This window comes from Protopterus annectens, chromosome 7.part0, assembly GCF_019279795.1.
Source record: "Protopterus annectens isolate FY-2018-M chromosome 7.part0, PAN1.0, whole genome shotgun sequence".
NCBI classification, from domain to species: Eukaryota; Metazoa; Chordata; order Ceratodontiformes; family Protopteridae; genus Protopterus; species Protopterus annectens.
The window spans coordinates 917,019,026-917,041,811 of record NC_056739.1 but is presented as its reverse complement, the minus strand read 5'-3'; the positions used below and the strand labels follow the sequence as shown (position 1 = coordinate 917,041,811).

At 38.1% G+C, this 22,786-nt stretch overlaps 1 protein-coding gene across 2 annotated transcripts in view; it reads right to left on the bottom strand.

Moving 5' to 3' along the window:
• Positions 1 to 11,954: 11,954 nt before the first annotated feature.
• ZNF609 (zinc finger protein 609) overlaps positions 11,955 to 22,786 on the bottom strand; it is a 701,843-nt gene continuing 691,011 nt past the window's right edge. For both annotated transcript variants that reach the window (XM_044077491.1, XM_044077492.1), the window contains exon 8: positions 11,955 to 16,420. The gene's annotated coding sequence lies outside the window, so the exon portion shown is untranslated. The remainder of the gene's footprint in view (positions 16,421 to 22,786) is intronic.

The following is a 22,786-nucleotide window of genomic DNA, read 5'->3' as shown; positions in this document are numbered from 1 at the left end:
AGCCATTTCTTATCTTTTGTCTTGATGGAGGGGGGCAACATGGTGGTTTGGTGGTCAAGGGCTGTCTCACTGCTCTAAAGTCAAGTTCTGCCCTCTTCTCACTGTCTGTGAGGAGTGTGCATGTTCGCTTACAGAATGTATGGGTACTCTCTACATATTTTCATTTCATTCCCCCTCCCAAAGTCGATAGCAAGCTATTCACATATATTACATATACCCTTACCTAAAGCTCCATTTTCACACATGGCTAATCTTATTTTTCTTACAACCTTTTTTTTTTTAAATAAATAGTAGTAGTGGTATGCATTTGTGAAAGTTTAACTTGGCTGTCATTCTAGTCCCGTATAATAGCACTGGATAATTCCACTTTATGGCTGATTAAATTATATGACCCTTTACAATTAATACAATTTATTATTATAAACATACTGAATACATTTCTGGAAAATGCATAAACTTAATGCAATTTGAGGCGAAGGAGAACCAGTGCATTACGACTTACACGTTTCTTTCTTCTGAATGCACTTGGCAATTTTTTCTAAGAATAACATTGCTATGTTAGTTCACAACCCAATATAGCAGGTCAGCAAACTTCTTTTACTTTTCTGCTTTTACAGTATACTTGCTAGAAACAAAAAACATAGATGTAGAAAGCCCTTGCATTCAGCAAGGCATGCCTAAGAGTTACTTTATATCACTGCAAGTTTAATCCCCATTGTCCCTTATCACTATAAGACTATACTTACAAAGCTAATGTTAAGACATTTTTAAATGAATGGGTTACAACAACAGAAGAATGACTAGAAATCTATTTCAACAGGCATATTTTCCTTGCATGTCAGTGAGGTCTAGGAAACATCATTAAATATTCTACTAGTTGTGCAGTCAGAATGCATGCCTACCAAACACATGGTTCTGTGCTTTCAATACTGGAACTGACTGAGCCCTTTTTGCAGAATATTCTATCCCATTAGCCTGCATGCTGAAGTACAGGAGTAACCAGCAGCATAACTGTCAAATCCTCATGTACAGCATTACAATCTCATGTTATACGCACTACTGAATGATGAAGGATTATGAAACAGACTGAAACAGTGCTCATTTGGGGTTACAAAACTAAAAGAATAGTACCAAGCCCAAGTCAGAGGGAGAAAAAAGGCAGAAGTAGAGAAAAGCATGCTAGGAAGTAAACACAAAGATCTAAAAACTGCACAAAACATGGATTTACATTTTTTCAGTGACCTACATCTTTACACACGCACGGTATTAACCTTTTAGTACTGATGTTATACTCCATTCTCTTAAAATGCATAATTCAAGGACAGTGAGATTTTAGCCTCTAGAAAATGAAGTTACCCCACATGACTAAAGTGGCAGGAATTAAATGAGAACCAATAATTTTCTACAGCCTTAAAGTACAGAAAAAGAACATATGGATAAACACTTAAAAAGACACAAGACTCCAAATTTCAGCAAAACAATGGAACGGAACTACACAGCATAATGTGTTAGATTAAATTTAAATATACAATGCAGCAAAAAAGGTCAAGGGGTAAAGTGTTTCAACTACAGAAAACCATTAAATGTAGATTTTTTTCTGTGATCTTGACATTTATCAAGGATTAAGAATGATTATTTTTTTCAAATGCAATTAAATTAAAATCACCATGAACACTATGAAAAGTTCAATTTATTTACTTAAAATAATGACTTGAGGAGAGAGAGCAACATGGGGAATTTTCTCAGCATCTTTCACCATTAATTTCAACAAAATTAATGACCATGTAATCTGCTCAACAGATGAACAGGACAGATGTGAGAGTTCCCAACACGAGCAAAAAAAAAAATATCAGAATGACACTTTTTAAGAATGGTTTACAGAAACTGAGAAAGTTTTCAATGAAAGACCTTTGAATATCAAATTAAACTTCTACATGAAATCTTCCAATGCTGAATTTTTATGTAGAATAAATGAACTTGAAGTGCAAATGGTACAAAATGGATACGTATCCCTGTAAAACTGAGATGCGCACACACTGCTGACTATGACACAGCAAGGAAAAGGATCAAAACAGTTGTGTCCAATTAACATCTAATGCTTTACAAAATCAAGTTATGAATGGCAAACAAAGTGCACACACATTTGTCAAAAAAAGTACTGCAGACCATGATGTGCTGCAGTTAAAGTACATTTTTATTATTACAGAGCACTGATTTAAAAAGGACTTTTTTCTTCAGAAATGTGTAATGGAATGAATCAAGAAAAATCTGCAGTCCAAGATCTATTACCATTTAGCAACTCCCACTTTAGAGCCAGTAAGAAAGATGCAAAATGCACAGGATATAATTTACATACAAAAAAATATTCAGTCGTAATTAAATTGAGGAAGTAGAATACAGGGGATAGGAGGGAAACCATTTTTAAACTGAAGGTAACTGTGGGATTCAGTCTTGATTCAGTCATGAGGAAATACTTTTCATTAAAATGGATGATAAACAGGCTATGAATTACTAAACAAAACTACAATTAATGAACACTTTATAAGGGAATGGGCAGACAAAATGGGGAAGTAAGGGGTGTTACGATGTTGCCAGCTACTTAAATTCACACACTGGATAGTTATTTCAATGGTTTTATAATAGCTTGTGCGTAGAGAAGTACAAAACTGTACAAATCTGGTAAAAGCAAAAATGTATGGAAGAAGTGAAACTTTCTAAGGTGGCACAGAAACTTAAAAGGCAAATTTTTAAAAGTAAATTAAGGAAAATATTAGGTCAATAACACATCTGAACTGTTGCAAAACTGAACAGTGTGGGGAAAAGAAGACTACAGGTCTGCACATGGTGGCAAGGCAACAAGACAATCTGTCAGAGTGATGAACAGAAAAAGTTTTTAAAAAAATAACCAGTGACTCACTAGTGACAACTTTAGTGATGATTACACAAGGTTGCCATCCCAAAAACCAACCACATGTAGGGAAAAAAACAACTTGGGGGAAATATCTCTGGATGGCAGTTGTGGTGGCAAGTATGAATTCATTTTACCCAGGGAAAAATCATGGACAGAAAAAAATGACTACATCTAACACTTTATGGTTTAATTTCTGAGATGGCCTTGATGACTGACACCTGGGAGGAAAAGCACAGCTGTGTGAGCATGCTCAGCGTAACTACAGATGCTCGACTAAGATATCTAGTCCAGTACTGTTTACTACATAGGGAAGAACATTAAAGCTGTACCTGAGCTGATCAAAGGTTTAGGATGCGGGAGTGCACAGGCCCTTCAAGACAGAAATGGCAAAACCTGCCAGATACCAAGAGTGGAAGCACATCCTGCAGTGCCTACAAAAGATGTTGATGTAGGTCAAAGGCAGCTGCAGTAGTAACTTGGATCTGCTGAGTGTACTATAATCCGTTCTTAAAAACAATTCTTCCATGGTGGTCATAACAAATGATGATTTAATCTGCAAGCCATATGGAGAAGATTTGTGCAAAAGTAGTTTACACTACAAAAATTCCATACAGTTAAACGTTGTGCCGAAGTGCCAAGAAGTTTGCGTATTCTATGGAATTTTATTAAAGCTGTTTTTGGTAGTTTTTCATTCATTCATTCATTCATTTAGAAACAGTTCTTCTTCGTTTCCTTTCCATGATGGATCGTCACACTTTGCCTTAACTCTTTGCTCCTGTCTGCATAAATCCTGAAGAAGCTCTGTCCATCTCTTTCCCTTTGTTTTATAAGCTTGGAAAGAATATTGGCAGCTAGATGGCCTGATTCTGCACCACTTGTGAGACCACATATCCATAAAAAAAAGGATTGGTCATAAGAGACACCTGTCTTTGTGGAAGACTATACAAGGTACTCTGCACATAAAAGGTCTGTAATTCTGAAACGTTTCTGGCTAAAGTGATGGTTACTAAAAATAAACTTTTAGGAAAGGAACTTTAACATTGCAGATGCTACTGGTTTGAAGGTGGTCAGAAGCACTTTTTATAGCATGAAATTTAGGTCCCAAGGAAGCACTGTTTCCTTTGTGGCCTCAAATGAAAGATCTTTTCAAAGGCTGCTACAAAGAAGGATAGCAGCCAAAGGTGGTTCTAATAGTAAGCAGGCCAAAGTGCAGGCGGATATAACCTTGACTGATGCACAAGAAAAAATATCTCAGAAAGACCAAGGGCAGAAGTGGGTTTGCTGGACTGTAATGGTCTCATAGCATGGGCCATTATATTAATAACAGGCTACAAATCTGGTCCACTTAGGTAAGATTTCCTAGTAGTAGGTTTCTTGGGTTAAATACTGGAAGTGTAAGATTTGATATTGCAAGTCCTAGTACCTCAAAAAGTTAAATGAACTTCTAACAACAAAAAAAGTAAACAGGAAAGCTTGTTGCTACACACACAAAGCACTTTTTGCAGGTGGGGAACCTGGCTACACTCCCACATTCCTACAACTTACATTATACTCACTCTTAGGGTGCTATACCTCAGAGTATGGAGAATATGCCAATATACACAATCTCAAAATTAGCGCATATTCCCCCTCACTGGCTATTCTGAGGATCACAGCTGTCATCTTTAAACTGTAAATAGCAACCCAACTTCCTGATCACATTTAAGATCCTAAGGACAACTACGGGAAAGAGATTTTTACTGATGGAGTCTATGTTCTATTTCCAGGCTGCAATAAGTGCTTTAGTTGTCTATTAGTCAAGAGGATAAAGATGCACCCTGGGGAAAAAGATCTGAGTGGGCAGTGTCACTTTCTTCCTCTGGGACAGAGACCCTTACAAGTGTGTGTGTGTGTGTGTGTGTGTGTGTGTGCGTGTGTGTGTGTGTGTGTGTGTGTGTGTGTGTGTAGAATATCTCTCCGAGTCAGCACCTGGTATGTGAAGAGGTGAAGATGAATTTCTACATGCAGATGGAAATCCCTAACTTGGTGTAGTGTTGAATCATGCAGTTTAGGGCAACTTTCAGCTATTGTTGGGTTTCTGTCAGTCTACAGTTTTTTCTGTCATGGGTAAATGTAAATGGTCTGAAGGATGAGCTGGGAAAAGACTTGAGCTAAGTATTTTATAAATACCCTGGGAACATGGGTGAACTGAAAATTATCTGAGCCTACAGGAACCAAAGGATCTTTCTGTGTTCTTTGTAAATGGGAACATGTAGGTAAGTACTTTTTGTATCAAGAGTAACCATGACTATCTCTGAGAGCAAAAAAGGGTGAAGAGATTGAAAGGTGGACTATTCTGAACTGCTTTAACACCAGGAATTTGTTTAAACCTGCAAAGTCCAGGACTGCTCTACAGAGCCCATCTTTCTTAGTACTAAGAAAAGCATACAGTGAAAGCACTGTCCTTGTTCCATGAGAGGAACTTCCCCTACAAAAGTTTATATAAATGTATCTTTTAAGATTGTTTCTAATAGGGAGAATTGGTATTTGGAGATTTGAGGTACTCCAATGAAAGAGGAAATGTTCTTCTGAATTCTAACTTGTACCCTAAGCTTACGAGTGCCTTCATTCAGTGGCCTACTGTCATCTTGATTAACAGAGCTCTGAAAAGTGAAAACCTGCTCACCTGCTCCTAGAAGGCAGACAGTAAAGTGCGTGTGTATTGGGCGAGAGGTAGTTAGAAATGAGAGGTACCCACTTAACTGGGCATAGGACTACTACCCCTGACAGACTGCTGACCTTAACCTCTCCTGAAATACCTTAATTTGCTTATTCTGCTTGGAACAAGAGTTTTGCTGATAAAATGGCCACTATTTGATGGGCAAATTTATATTATATTTAAGTATGGGGATTAAAATAACTCATTAACTGTAAGGATCCTTTGGAGGGGGTGATACTGATGACAAAAGTTCATCATTATCATAACTGAGTGATGAGTGAATCTTGGTAGTAAATTAAATCATCTTTTTGGTAGACCTCTGGGGATGGCTTTCTTCTTCTTTTGTGTGTGTGTGTGTGGGGGTGGGGGGTGGGGCTATCTTAGTAGCAGTGAGTTCATCAGGTAGTAATATACTGGCACGGGTTCTTTGCCATGCCACTACATACTCCTCAAAACCTAAAGGGGTGGAAGCAAGTTCTAAAACAGCTGACACCACAGGCCTTAGATCTACACTGTGTAGTCTGGAAAGCTCAAGCTGTTTAGATTTTCTGTCAAAAACAGATAGCTTCCTTGACAGGACCTTAAGTTTCATGCAAAAATGGTTAAAATGTCAGAAACGACAGAAGGCATCTAACTGTGCCAGAGACTCTTTACTGGCGGCAGGCACTTGAGAATCAGTGACTGGTGGTGACACAGCAATGATATCATGAAAGCCCTGTAGAGGCCGAGACACCCATATCCTGCTGTCACAACCTCCTAAAAGGCATCAGGAGATAGGGATATAGCTGAAGGACACATCAAGGAAAACTGCATTAATCTTGTGTGCCCTCAGGTCTGCACAGGACTAACAGGTTCACAAAATCTTCAAACACTGTCTCTGTGGAACATTTTGCTGCTAATTTCTTAGCCATCTTTTTTTTTTCAGGCATTTAGATTTCTTATCAGTCGTGTACTTGAGAAACTTCCTCCTGCATCCTATCTAAAAGGAAAGAGATTTTGTGCTCTAAGAATGAGCTTCAAGTTCCCACTCTTCACAAACTAATTTTCTTTTTAAAGGACTCGCACCATTTACAGTCACAGTCCCTTTACATAAAGGACAAGGGAGAAGAAAACACTGAAGGTAAAAATCCTTCTGTGGATCCTGCTGGTCACAAGGATGCTTGCATGTTTGTGACTTTTCCTAGGGATGATACTAGTCTTGAAAAGATCTGCATTTCACAGATCTAATAATGCAATCATAAAACAATTTTGTTTGCGTCTTTCGGCTTTTCTCGGTTAGGGGTCGCCACAGCGGAACTCCGGTCCGCTAATGATTGGCAGTTGATTTTTACGTACCGGCTTGCCAGGCCTGACGCACAACCTTCAACGATCATAAAACAATAAAAGTCACAAATGCAGCCACTGCAGATAAACTCCTCTTTTTTCAACAAACAGAATTTCAGTAAAAATGAAAAAGACAGAGAAACACAGCAGAAACTCTAAAACTGTTTTAATCCGGTTAGTGCTTTCACATCAGAGATGCTTCTTTAGACCATAAATTTCATCAAAACTGAGTGAACTATATATACACCCTTACTATCAATTAAGACATCATTTACAAGCTCATTAATCAATTAGGTTAATGCAATCTATTTAAAGGTAAATACATTTTATGTAGTCCACACATCCTTACATATCCTATATAAAATTACCTAGTGACTACTAAAATACATACTATACAAAACAAGTATAAAATTGTACTAAATATGACTATAAATTACTGATGTCTCATTTTTAAGTAAGGTTTAACAGATGTCCTGTCATTCAACCCAGGTTCCTTCTCAGCTTGCAGTTCTATTATCCATCTCAATTCACTTATTTCCAATTTGTTTTTCATGTCCACCAAGAGTAAATCCTGATAGATACATTCTATCACTTTAAACATAAAATGATGTGTTCTATCTTTATCCAAAATGTGTTTAGCTAAAGCACTTCTTTCTGGTTCTCCATTTCGAATTGCCCCTAGATGTTTCCTGACCCTCTCTCTCAGTGAGCGGGTAGTCATGCCCACATAAAATGAGGGACATGTGGAGCAAACTGCTAAATATACTAGATTTCTTATTTCACAATTTGCTCTAACTCTGAACTCTTATTTCTTATTTGTTCTAGGGTGTGTAAAAGTCCTATCTTGACTTAATACTCCACATATACAACAATGTCCACACTTATTAATACCATATATTTCTCTTTACTATTATTGGGCTGACATAACAATCTCTTCAGATTTTTCTTATTTTTATAACAGATGAAATGAACAGTCAGTAATTTATAGGCATATTTAGTATAATATTATACTTGGTTTTTATAGTATGTATTTTAGTAGTCAGTAGGTAATTTTATACAGGATGTGCAAGGATGTATGGGCTACATAAAATGTATTTACCTTTAAATGGATTGTATTAACCTAATTGATTAATGAGCTTGTAACTGATGTCTTAAATGATAGCAAGTGTATGTATATATATGTGTGTGTGTGTGTGTGTGTGTGTGTGTATATATATATATATATATATATATATAGTTGACTCAGTTTTGATGAAATATATGGTCTGAAGAAGCATCCCTGATGTGAAAGCGCTAACCGGATTAAAACAGGTTTATAGTTCCTGCTGTGTTTCTCTTTTTCATTTTTACTGAAATTCTGTTGGTTTGAAAAAAGAGGAGTTTATCTGCAGTGGCTGCATTTGTGACTTTTATTATTCTTGTGCTGCTAATTTTGATGCTAGTCCTGTGGAACATGGCTGAAGGGAACAGCACTGAGTTGGACTATGTACCTAGGGAAGTGAGCAATTCGCAGGCTGGATTTAATAAAATGCTACATCAAGGTAACAACCCATTACTGTTTTTTGAAATGCCTGATGAAATAGGATGTGAGCAAATACAGTTTGATGAGAAAACTGCAGTAAAGTTTGTGCATGAACCTGAACGTGACTTATTTAAATTCAAACAGTTACAGTGGCAGAGATATCACTTTGAAGCGTGTATCTCATATAAAGTAGTTCCAAGGGGTCTCAGGATTTGAAAATGCCTGCTTCAGCAGATACATTCCCCGAGCTACTGAAATGGCAGAAATTAAATCTTGAAACCAGCCTTAAATACATGACTTTGTTGATTGACCTTCATAAACTAGTGAAAACATGCTGTTAAAAGATATACATAAAAAAAAGAAGATTTCAGAGCTATTGTTCCAGCTAGTGTGTATGATCAAATGCTCTCTAATCTCTGTGATAATGCATCTGCCCACAAACAGCATCTAATTGGGCAGAAGAAAAAGTTGGAGAGAGATCTCAGGGATTTCTCAAATGGTCATGTATTTACTTTGCCGAAAGGCAATAATACAAAGGGGGCAACAGCTGTAGATGAGAATTTGTGTCTAAACCTTGTCGGTTCACAAGACCTGGGCTCGGAAGTTACCAATACGAGTGTGGTGTACAGGAATGGTACTGTTCACCCTCAAACCAAAGCAGATGGTTTAACATCATAGAGACTCCAGAAATGGTGGCGAAGGCCTCTACATCCAATGCAATAACTATGAACAATGTGGATACTAATCATGCCCCTTCTGTTAAAAGAAAATAACTTATACAAGTACCTATTTCACAGCCTCCCCCTTCCCATTTGCAAAGTGAACTCGTCAAGGGCGGGCAGGTCACCCAGTCGGGGGAGGAAGAGGAGGCTTCCATCACAGGAAGGTGGAGTGGGGCGAGATTTAAAAAGAATGTGGAACTTGCCGACAACTTAAGTAAGATGGTGTGCAACTCGTCGACCAAGGAACTGACTGAATTTCAGGAATCTGTACTTGAACGAGGGATTACCTTTGTACCAGGTTGGGAGGATGGCCTAATGGTTAAGGTGTTTGCCTTACAAACACAAGGTGCAGGGTTTGAGTCTCACAAGTGATAATTGGCTAGGCTTACAATGGCTCGCAAGGGCAGTTAGCCTAGTACTAACCTATGAACCAGCATCAAATACAAACTTTGTGTGTACTGTGCTAGATATAAGACTGTTCACACAAAATGTAATGCTGAAGTCTATGTTTGGAAAAAATACTGAACCATGCACTTATTTTAAAAAACCTAGTACGTTTGTTCCTGACTTAAATCCTGTAGTGGAAGTATTTTGTAACATTTGTGAGTTCCAAATGGGAGAAACATTGGGTTTTGGAAATTACAGCCGTAAAGATAGATTTTTTTTTAAATTTAGATAAGAATAAATATATAGTGTTACAAGAATTACAAAATGACTCATCTTTAACCATATGTCCCGCTGATAAAGAAGGGGGGATTGTTGTGTTTGACACTGCTAATTATGTGAATTCTATGCTTTTTATGTTAAATGATATTAGTGTCTATACAGAGGTGCATCTGGCTGACATAGATTCATGTTGTAGCTGTGTATATAAGTTGCTGTATGACTGTTATTTAAGCAATTTAATTACAAAGTTAATTTTGGGCAGTCATCAACCCTGTGGTTCCTATTATTCAAGGTCTACCCAAGCTACACAAGGACAGGAAGAACTCACCTTTTAGATTGTGCTTGGCCAAAGTTGGGTTACATTGTCCCTTGTCCAAATATGTTGATAAAGAATTTAAGGCCAATAATTGATAAATCTAAGTATGTTCTGAAGGATACTAAGCAGCTCTTATTTTATTTAAATAAAACTTTTGGGGGTTCATTTGATCAATTGAATGAATGTTTGCTGGTATCCATGGATGTGAATTCACTTTTTACAGTTATACCCCATACATATGGGCTGGACACAGCACTTATGATAGAAAGAAAATACATTTCTTATGCATGTTACTAGAATTGATCTTAGAGAATATCTTCTTATTTGGGCAGAAGTACTATTTAGAATTATTTGGCGTAGCTATGGGCATACCTTGTACCAATACCTAAGCCAACATGGTGCTTGTCCATTGGGGGTAAAGTTGTGTTCTAACCCAAGAAAAATTTGCCACGTATATCCTCTTTTATAAGAGGTTTGTGGATGACTTCATATTGATTTGGAGGGGTACTAGCGAAGAACTAAAGGAATTTTTCACATTCTTGGATACCACTACTGACTTTTTGTGATTCACCCATTTGATTTCTGATAGAGAGTTATCTTTTTTGGATGTTAGAATAGTTAAAGAAATGAATGGGACATTTACAAGTCTCTAGGAAAGACTGTAGAAAAAATAATGTTCTAAGTAGAGACAGCATGCATCCTAATTATGTATAAAAACATTATTAAGGGTCAAGCTATGCGCATATTTAGACTGGACATGAGACAGCAACAGTTTGATATAAATATGGGAACATTTAATAATGAATTATTGCAACGTAAATATAAAAAGAATGAAATTGATGTAGGCTTTGGTGAGGTCAGAGCATTAAGGAGGGGTAAAGCCAGACTATAGATATATATATATATATATATATATATATATGTGTGTGTGTGTGTACATACATATGGGGATAGTCAGAGCCCCTCTCAGATTTCTAAAAAAACATTTAAAAAAGTATACCAATTTGTTTAGAATATGCTGGTAATATTAAGAAGGTACAAGAGGTAGTATATAGGAATTGGTTCATACTACAATCAGACCCTGAGATAGCAGGGATTGTTGGTGCAAAGCCTAACTTGATATAAAAATAAGAAAAATCTAAAGAGATTGTTATGTCAGCCCAATAATAGTAAAGAGAAATATATGGTATTAATAAGTGTGGACATTGTTGTATATGTGGAGTATTAAGTCAAGATAGGACTTTTACACACCCTAGAATACATAAGAAATATGAGTTCAGAGTTAGAGCGAACTGTGAAACAAGAAATCTAGTATATTTAGCAGTTTGCTCCACATGTCCCTCTTTTTATGTGGGGGTGACTACCCGCTCACTGAGAGAGAGGGTCAGGGAACATATAGGGGCAATTAGAAATGGAGAACCAGAAAGACGTGCTTTAGCTAAACAAATTTTGGATAAAGATAGAACACATCATTTTATGTTTAAAGTGATAGAATGTATCTATCAGGATTTACTCTTGGTGGACATGAAAAACAAATTGGAAATAAGTGAATTGAGATGGATAATAGAACTGCAAGCTGAGAAGGAACCTGGGTTGAATGACAGGACGTCTATTAAACCTTACTTAAAAAATGAGACATCAGTAATTTATAGTCATATTTAGTATAATTCTATACTTAGTTTTTATAGTATGTATTTTAGTAGTCAGTAGGTAATTTTATATAGGATATGTATGGGCTACATAAAATGTATTTACCTTTAAATAGATTGCATTAACCTAAATGATTAATGAGCTTGTAAATGATGTCTTAATTCATAGTAAGGGTGTATATACAGTTGACTCAGTTTTGATGAAATTTATGATCTGAAGAAGCATCTCTGATGTGAAAAGCGCTAACCGGATCAAAACAGATTTATAGTTCCTGCTGTGTTTCTCCATATTTTTCATTTTTACTAGAAATCATAAAACAATGCAAAAAATATAATAAAGACTGAAAAATACCAAAGTTGGTACATACTGCAACACTGGAGGTTGCCTACGATGGTATTGATGGACAAATTTCCAAACACTTTGTCAAGCAAAGAAAGAACTCCAGGTCTGAATCTTCAAAATCTAGAAAAATCTTCTTTATATATGTTGAAGTTTGACACTTTGAACCTGAGTAGTCCAATTGTTTCTTTAAATTAAAAATAACCGACCAACATAAATGGTTCATATTACTGGTTTTACTATTTACAGCTGACTTTCTAAAGGCTCTGTTTTAACTTCCTTCAAAGGTTTCATGATAAGTGCTGGTCGAGGGTTTTTTTTTTTTTAAACATTATTGCTGACAGCACAGATCCCACAGTCCCACTATGAGGCTTATCATGCCTGTAGTGCTAGCTGTGTAGGGCTGCCTTGTCCCATTCAAGACAGCAGTGTTTGAAAGTCAGATCTGACACAGTGCTTAATCACGGCACTGAATCTGTGGCATTAAGTGTGGCTCTTAAGCACATTAAACGTGAGAAAATTACTTATGCTGATCAAGAAACACAAACGTTGGTTTGCTTGTTTAGTTGAAAAGACTGTCTTGCATTTGATTTTCCTTTTGACTTCCACCCTTAGGCAATGGTGATCAAGCCCTGCCAGCAGCTGGGAAAGAGTTATTTAACTCATTAAAATGCCTACCAGCACGTGAGTTTTTTACCTGGTGAATTTTTTTAATAACTTTAATCAGAGCGTGATCATTTTTTGTACTCAACACCTTCTCTTACATGAATACGGTCATTGTTGTGTACATAATACCCTATCTGAGCTGTTGCATTCTCGTTTAGTCTTAAGTTGCTCTAATCATTATCTACATTAATAATAAATTATCTGATTTTCATGTTTTCTGTTAGTTTACAACCCCTCAGTGAAAGCAGTTAAGGACTAAATTCCACGCTGTGACAACTGGTATTCACTAATATTAATACATACAAATGAAGAGTATACTTTGAAATGCAATATTTGACACATGGATTTAACTTCTGGGGTATCATAAACTTTAACTTACAGGCTATGTACTTATTTCAGGTGTGGGCAAACAAAACTAATCAATATCACTGCAAGGTATTTTCTGTAAAATAACGCTGCTGACAAAACTTCAGCACACTTAACAATACCTGAGAAATATGCAAAAAAAAGAAGAAAAAATAAAAACTAAAGCAGCAGTTACGGTAAGCCACATGTCTTCTGCTGGAAATAGCAGTACTATGTCTACATTAGAAAAGAAAAAATATCAGTCTTGCTTTAACACTGCAACAGACAATATGAGAAAAATGTTAAGTGCAGTGATGAAAGGTCTGATGGTATCTGGAACACAGTTCCTCTCTAGAGTTACAGGACATAAATATATGTAGCCTCATACTTATTTTAGCTCATGGGAAATAGACATATGAATACCTACTGCCACAAGGAATGGCTAGGCTCACAGACCAAGAATCAGGTGTAGTTATGCATCCATGTGCCTTTTATGAACATGATATTTAAGGCCAAACGCAAGGAATTCAATGTGACTAACATAGAGAAAGAAGCTGGGGACAACCAAATGAATTATGTACCAGAGTCCTAGCAGGTCATATCTTCCAGCCACTCAGACTTACGGATAATTCAGTAACAAAGGGGGGAACTCATCTCTAGTGAAGAGATGTAGTGGCAATTACTTATGATAAACTTGTCTCCTTGAACTGCTTTTTTATGTTTTAAAGGGCAGCTGTAGGTTAATGGGAGAAAAAAAAAAAGAAGTCTGCTCTTGAAAGACTAGAATGCTCCTACTCTATGAAAAACAGCTTTCAAACAATGATCATAATAAATTTGTATTGAAATAGAACAGCACAATACGTCAATGGGACTTAAACAATTATGTGGCCATTTTCAGCATTTTAAATAGCTGGTGGGAGACTGCTAAAAGCTCATATTTGTAAACAATCTATTCAGAGTCCTGCTCACTAGCAAAACATCTAATGTCAGAGCTTTGTGGTTGAAAGAAATCAAGACACAGTACTATGACAAGAAGTATTGTCACTTGAAACAGTGCAATTAGATTGTCACACTACCTGAAACTGCAAAACAATGCATCAGATGTATGGAATCTGCAAAATAAATACTTCACGTCATGTCACAAACCACTTGTGAAGTGAAACTACTGGACCTGACTTGACTTTGTCAGACAGCTTTGAATATCAGCCATTACAGTTTTATGAAGCATTAATCATTACCAGTCATACAAGGAACATTTTAACCAACTTTAGCCCATTCTCATCTCACAGAGATCGAATATTTATCTGTACTTGGGGTGACTGGGGTGTGGTAGTGAACAGTTTTGACGGAAAATCACTGTGTAAATAGAACAGAGCATCCAGGGACAGCTCATCTCACAGAAGTCAGTGGGAAATATCTAGTGGCAGGTCACAGGTAACATTGACTTGAAAACCAAGGACTTGTAAAGCTATCAAGCCTACAATGGCTGCTGGCTAAGAGTAAAAAAATAAATAAATAAATAAAATGTCAAAGACAAATAACCATAGGTGTTCCTCCACAAAACATAACACTAAAAGATGTCCAAACACCATATAAACGTCCTGATACCCATTTCATACCAAGGGAAGAGTTACTTAAAATCTAATGGGATAACACTCAGCACAACACAACTGGCTTTTGGCAGGATGAGAAAAATGGCAAATTGGAAAGATGTGATACAGTGGATAGACTTCTCTCTTTAACAATAGTAAATCAAGTTCAGGAAGAGGTTTAGATCACCATAAAAAACAGGAGGATAAAAATAGTACAAGGAGGTCAACATTAAGCAGAGTATCCAGCAATATGTCTCTCCCTCTTTCTACCCCCTTTGTTTGTGAGGCAACTTGTCTATGTGAAGAAACCATAACAGTATATAAAAGCATTGTGGACCTCGCCATAATCATATACAAATCACTGTGCTTCTCCCTTTCAGAGGGGCTTGTGGAAGGAACTAACTTCCTGAAGAAAAATATACCCTTTTCTCCACTGTCCTTACCATCTGATGATTTGACAAAAAATGCTAAGTTCAGGTGTTCTTGCTGTATGTCACAGCCTTGACTCACATGCCGAACAAGAAAAGAAACCTAGCATTACCTGAGTAGCAAGTAAGGTAACACAATCAGAAAAACAAAAACAGTATAGCTGGAGCTGGATTTTATAAAGTACAGTAAGGCACACCAATCACAAAACACGGTTCTGCTCTGCCTTTGCCACATAAGATGCAACAGTGTCAGCAGAAGTCTTAAAGGCAAAAAAAAAAAAAAAAAAAAAGAACCAGAGGAAATCAAAAAATTGGACTTCAAAACTTGATTCCTGCAAAGTTCACTTAACCCATGTTCTAACATCAGAAGCACTACTTGGCTGTAGAACTTGGCATTCTATACTTAAATGTTTCTAGAAGTTCTGCTGAAGTGTTATGTAAATTCTATACCACACATCTGCACACTTGAAGCTTCTACGTCTGATATCCATGAATTTCCATTGTTTTCTACAATGTTTTCACAGCTAGAATACTAAGCATTACTTTTACCTTTGGCTGCTCATGGCACACAAATGCCAAGAATCTTTTCCTACCATACATCTCTGCATTACCATCTGTACTGCAGCAGTTACTAACAAGTAAAACAGTTAAGTCCAGTCCTTTGGAGAACTTTTACTTCCTGCAACTGCACTTCACCTTGCATAATGATGTCATTTGTAGATTCAAGTAAATTAAACCCTTGTGTTGATGTCCCAAAAACATTACAGTCTAATAAAGACTTAAGCAGCTAGCAGATATCTCAAGGTAAAAGAGAGAGCAAATACAAACAGGCACCCTATAAAACCCAGTGCAGAGCAGTGACTTGCCTCAAAGCTCAGACCAAATAGAATCCATGCTAGTTTCCAAACCAATCTTTTTTGTTTGTTCCATTACTGGGTATGATGCTATGATCAGCAATTCTGCCTGAGGTGGTCACCATTTCAGCTGACCTGTCAGATGTGTCAGCCACGGAGATTGTGTAACAAGCTTTCTCTTGTGCTGTGGTCGCCATAGTGCCTGCTCTCAGCTTCATGAAGTCAAAATTAGGAGACTCAGACATGGGAAAGAGTGATTTAAGTGACATCTTCCCAAAGTTTTAAGAAAACAAACACCATTCAACTGATGTCTAGTAAATATACAGAGCTTCTTCACGTGATCCAGTCACATGACATGAAGGATGAGGCCACTGAATCTGGTAGCTTCCTAAAAAAGGGAAAAACAAAATAATGTAAATAGGGCTAGCTTGCTTTGCTGCTTCAAAAGAATATCTTGATGCCATTTAACATTTTAATTATAAGCAACCTATACAAGTTCAATTTTAAATATGGAGAGAAAGATTACATTCACAAAGAGTCTCCATTGTACATACAGATGCAAAAGCACACATCAGGCACACAATCCTTTGTTAATGCAGTCATACATTTGGCTGTTTCAGAGCTCAAGCATGAGTGACTTATGAGCATAATTACCATTACCTTTGATCTCTGAGAATACTTCAGACAGCAAGTACAGATACCCAGGTGGCACAGCAGTTGTCACATGGTCTGTGAACATTAGCGAAGGAAACTGGTATTCTGCCCTTTTCTTTACCATCAGAAGTGACAGAGGCGATACTGATGATTAAATGCCACGGAGGAGAGAAAATAGAAAAGCATGAATCTGTTAGAAGACTTTGACATTCATAAAGAGACCAACTATAGTAAAAGGGAGATTCTGCATTTCCAGTGAGAAACAGACCATCTCAAACACACAGAAGATATGTGCTCAACATATCAGTAACTGTGTGTCAGAGTCCTACTCAGTGAGTATATGAATAGAACATCCTCTCCTACTATCCTCAACTCTCTTAATTCTTCTCTTAAGCTTCCATACTTTGGGATGCACATGCAGTGACATCCCACTGTAACTGCACACTTAGCTGAGATCTTATCACGTGACAGACCATTTTATCAAAACTTGCTAGGCTACCCTGAAGTTGTGAAACCTAGAAATACATTATATTAAATAAATGTGTGCAGGAGAGAGTGAAGCCACTTACATGGGGGTCCAACAGATGTTGCTGGGTGGATGTGCTGTCCCAACAGAAGAAGAATGTGGAAGAGTAATTAGCATCTATTTAGGATGGCTTCTGCAAAATGTCCAACTTGCACTACTCAGAACCTTTCTCTTTGTAGGCCAAGCAGATGCCCTCCCACCCAAACATCAGCATGTCTGTAGTATAAGGAGAAAATCAACCTTTCAATTTTTGCTCCTTTGTTGCCTTTTCAACCTCACAAACGTAGCTGATGACAGCACTAACTGCTCAAGTGGACAAGGGAAGAAGAGTTGCAGACTAATAAGAGACCCCCAAAGCTACTTCTCTAAAAATCTAGATCAAACAGAAGAGGGAAGAAGGCCCACTGGATATGAAGACTACAGGTTCAGGCTGGAAGATGGTACTTCAACAATGAACATACCTTAAACATCTACAATTATGGAAAGTTCCTAACACAGCTGTAGTGGTCTTTGCATTTTGGAAGATTCCCAAAGCTCATTGATGAACTTGGTGGCTAGTCCTGTGGATGTGTTGGCTGAAGTAACCCTTGTAGAATGGCCATGGAAAATCCTGCTCTGGCTCTAGAGGCAATGTCTAGTCTGTAATGTTTAGAGAAAGTATGGAGTGAGGACAAATTAACTGCTTGTTGACACATTTAAGGAAGGCAGTAGCATCTGCTGTGGCTCTAGTGGAATGGGGACTTATCAGCCCTAGTACAGACTTCCAAGAAACAAGTAACAGCAACAAATACAATGGACTAACCATTTAGAAATGATATGCCTGCACAAAGGATACAAAGTAATCATTGCCTATGTACATCAAGGGAGTACAGAATCCTTCCATCTCTGTTCCAGGAAATAAGACAGTATACCGGGAGATGAATGGCCTGATACACGGGCATCTGTGCTACTATCCTAGACATGAAATACAAGAGGAGGAACAATAGTAGGCAAATGATAAAGGGGATCCCGTAAGATACCTGTTAATAGATGCATTTAAAGCTCTTGACACCTTTTTCAACTTTTTGAGCACTAACAATACATAGAATGACCCTGTCTTTTTAGAAGGCCACATAAAAACCTTGTACAAGAGGGCCTATAGTTCTGAAATCCTTCTGGCAGAAGTGACAGCCAATAGAAAAAAAAATTTCAGGTCAAGGATTTCAAGGATGACGAAGCCAATGGCTCTAAAGGGGGTGGGTAATGTCCTACTCAAGGACACATCTGAGGTCCAGTGATAAAGTAAAAATTCCTATGCAGCCTGAGGTACAGGATGCCATTAAGATTTGTTTTACAGAGAATAAGGAATATGGAGGATCCCAAGTCAGGCAGAAGGAAACAGCTGTTACATATATTTTCACAGAGGCTTAAGAAAATCTTGATTTGCAAAGGTCTGACATGTATTTGAGTATTGTGGACACTAAGGTCTGTGGGGCTTCCATCTGCACCACCAGAGTTCAGGAATGGACTATGGTTGCTAGTAGAGCTGGCTGGCTGGAGGAGGGGGAAGGGGATAGTAGGAAGTGGCTGATGGCCAGCTCTCCTATCACAAGGAGGAGGTGAAGGGAAACCTGACAACTTGGTGACCTCTGATGGAGACCAGAGGCTTCACAGGACATCTCGGGTTCAAAATAGGGGGCAGCAGTAAATAGCATATGCAACAAAAATAAATAGGATTTAAATACTGTGCTGCTAAATTAATACGGATAAAGTGCTACCACAAAAATACAGAGCAACAAAGGAAAGGAAGGGAATAAACAGAATGCCACCATGGAAGCATCGACTTAGAAAAAAATATACAGCAATTAAGACAAGAAGTATTACTGTTAGAAAAATATAGAAAAGGGAACAGATCATCAAAAATACTTGGAAAGATAGATGTGATAAAAGCAATGCATAATATTAAAACATACCAGGAGTCATTGCTTATACTGCTTCCAATAATAAACTAACAAAAATTTGCACAAGCATAAAAATTTAGAATATATGCAGATAAATACAAGGAAAAATATAAAATAAGCAATTCATTAATAACCCAAAATATTTTTTATATACAATTGGGGAATAAAGTAAAAGGAATAGAAACCCCACCAAAAATAGTAGTAGGTACAGTTTGGTGAAGTATTTACAAAGATCCTGTTCAACATAAAGATGCTGAATGGACTGAAGAATTACAAGAAACAGTAAGGAGTTCTAATATAGAGGATATGAAAGGGAATGAAGAAACAGCCAGAGAAACTGGGACAATATTAATTTCCTAACTGGAAAACCTCAAGTTCAGATGTGGTAACTAACTTCTGGTTAAAGGTATTAACATCTTTACACAAAGATTTAGCCCTGAGCATGAATTACTTAAATGTGCACCACAAACACACACCAGCCTGGATGACAACAGGAAAAATGATACTCCTCCTTAACAGTCAACCTGCAAATCATCCTAAGGACTATAGACCAATAACTTGCCTTCCAACAATATACAAATTATATACTGGAATTGATGCCAAGTTTATAGTGATTTACAAAAAAACCCAGAAAAGTCCACAAATGTAGTGACAGATAAAGAGACATGGTACAGTCTCAAGTTGATCAAGATTTGACACAGGAATGGTTAATGACGTGAACTGAATCCAAAAGACTAAAGTCCAGTAATTGTGGCCCAGGATTGCAGATTATGTACACATTGGCTTACTAAGTCCACTGAAAATGGAGAAACAAACAAATGCAGGTTTTGCAAAACAGAACTGGATGGAAATAGTTTCACATCTTGTTGCTTGGTGTGATACACTGATGGCAGAGGGTCTATATATTAAAAGGCACAATAATGTGGCAAGACTGCTGCACTGGGGATTGTGCAAACACTACAAAACACAAGTAGCTGAGAAGCTTTGGAAACATAAACCACAACATATTATGTAGAGAATGATGAACTTTATATCACATGGGATCACCCATTATCAGCAGTTCAAAAACAGATGCATGAAAAGCAGATATAATAGTCCAGGACAAAAGACAAATGTAGTATTGAGCATTAAAACTAAGTGTCTTACATAGAGAGAGAGAGACAAAGTCATAAAACACCAGAATTTGCAAGCAGAAGCAAGAGCAATATGGTATTTAAATTGGCAAGGTGAAATTTGGTCAGAGCACTGAGAACATTCGCCTACTCACTCTAATTAATACTATGAGATCTTTTATATCCACCTGAGCTTAGTCAGATGAGATCTTGGTGTACTGTGAAATGGGAAAAGCAACGTGGAAGAAAGATACCCAGACAGTTCCAACTGTAGCATAAGCAACAGGTCTAATAAAGAAACTTACAATCGTACATAAATATGTTACCAATACATTTGACCTCATATGAATTATAAGAGGAGGTAATTTAGGGCACATTGCAGGGGCTGAAAGGAGCACTCTTAGTTAACATCAAAGACTGAAACAATACTAATTTCTTGAACTCTAACTGTACCCTAACTAAGGAATGGGGGCCATTCTCATCATGGTAGCAGAAACCCAAAACACTTGGAGAAATTAAACCCTGGGACAGCAAAGATAGATAACATCACTACACTAGTTGCCCCCATGGTTATAACAACTGACCAACCTTCTATGAAAACAACAGTTACCAGGCTCCATGCTCAGCATTCCTCATTGGATCCCTCACTCTCTGGGCCTACTACAGAGTCACTGTGAGCTCAACTTGTAAAATAATTGAGGGTCCTCCCAGTCAAGGGTAACGTCTGATATACTTGGAAAGCAACTGAGGGGATTCAGGATGCACGAGCACAAAAACCTGGAGGAGAGAGCCTAAATGTGAGTGGGGTTGGAAAGTACAGTTTTGTACCTACCATAAATGTAGATGTTCGAGTGCTAATACAGCTGCAGTCATAACAGATGGGTTTTCCTGCCGTCAGGCGGGTCCTCGGACGGCCGAATTCCAAAGTCTAGGTCCGGCGTCGGTTGTCGTCACTTCTTCCCTGACATCAGTGCGACAGGGGTATAAAAGAACCAGCCGACGCCATTTTCTTCAGTTTTTCTTGCCCCAGATGTCAGGTGCCCCCAGAAGGAAGGCAATACATAAATTTATGTAATAATGCAATGCAATATAATCAAAAAACAGTAGTTGCAAGCAAATACACCATAAATTAATACCCCAATCAGGATGTATGAGGAGGTGTTAGCCAATAGGCCTGTCCCAAGAGGGGAAGGAGGGAGGGAAACCTGGACTGCAGCTGTATTAGCACTCGAACATCTACATTTATGGTAGGTACAAAACTGTACTATGTTCAAGGTGCATACAGCTGCAGTCATAACAGATGGGTAGAATCCCAAAGCTAAAAAGGGGTGGTAGGCACTAGGAGGAACTAGGAGGAGCCAGGATGCCCTGCAAGACTGCAGTGGCAAAGCCTGCTCTAGTTTTGGAGTATAATGGAAGGTGACAGGGCTTGGAGAAGGTATGCACAGAACTCCAAGTGGCTGCTTCCAAAATATCCTTGGTAGGAACCCCTCTGAGGAAAGCTGCAGAGGTAGCTGTGGCCTTAGTGGAGTGAGATCTGATGCCTGCAGGTACAGTTTTACCATGAAAAAAGTAACAAAAGCGTATGCAGTGGGCTATCCATTTTGAGATTGTCTGTTTGGAAATTGGCTTCCCTTGAGCTCCTGTAGCATAGGACACAAAGAGTTGCTCTGATTTTCTGAAAGGCTTTGTTCTGTCCAAATAATAACGCAGCTGTCTGTGGATGTCCAAAGAATGTAGTAGTCTCTCCCCTTTGTTTTGAGGATTAGGGTAAAAGGTAGGTTAGTGGATAGCCTGATTCAAAGCTACCCTGGATACTACCTTTGGCATAAAGGACGGATTGGTTCATAAGGAAACACTGTCCTGATGGAAAATGATGAAAGGCTGCACAGCCATGAGGGCTTGTAGTTCCGATACCCTGCGAGCTGAGGTGATAGCCAGAAGGAAGGCTGTTTTCCAGGACAAATATTGCAATTCTGTTGAAGCAGCTGGCTCAAAAGGAGGCAAGGTCAGCTTTTCTAGAATGAAATTGAGGTCCCAAGCAGGTACTGGTTGTTTCCTTGGGGGTTTTATATTCTTAGCCCCTCTGAGGAACTGTCTTAAGAGGGGGTGAGAGAATAAAGGAGGATCAGTGTTGTATTCTGCAGAAATGGCTGAGGCATGGATTTTGATGGAGGAGAATAAAAGTCCACTGTTTAGCATCTCAGCTAGATACTGTAATATTTGAGGTAAATTCAGTTTTCCAGGATTCTGGCCCTTTTTCTCATTCCAGGCACAAAACCGTTTCCATTTTGCGGAGTAAGCTTTTCTAGTAGAAGGCCTTCTGGCCTCCAAAATGACACCCTGCACCTCCTTGGAGAGTAGGGTCTGTTGTGAAGGTAAGGAATCTTCCATGGGGCCAGATTGAGTGTTTTCAGCTGACTGTGAAGAGTTTTGAAGCTGTGCTGAGTCAGAAGAAGAGGCATTAGAGGTAGGGTCCATGGTGGGGAATGCGTCAGGCTCCTCAGGAGTGGGTACCAGTG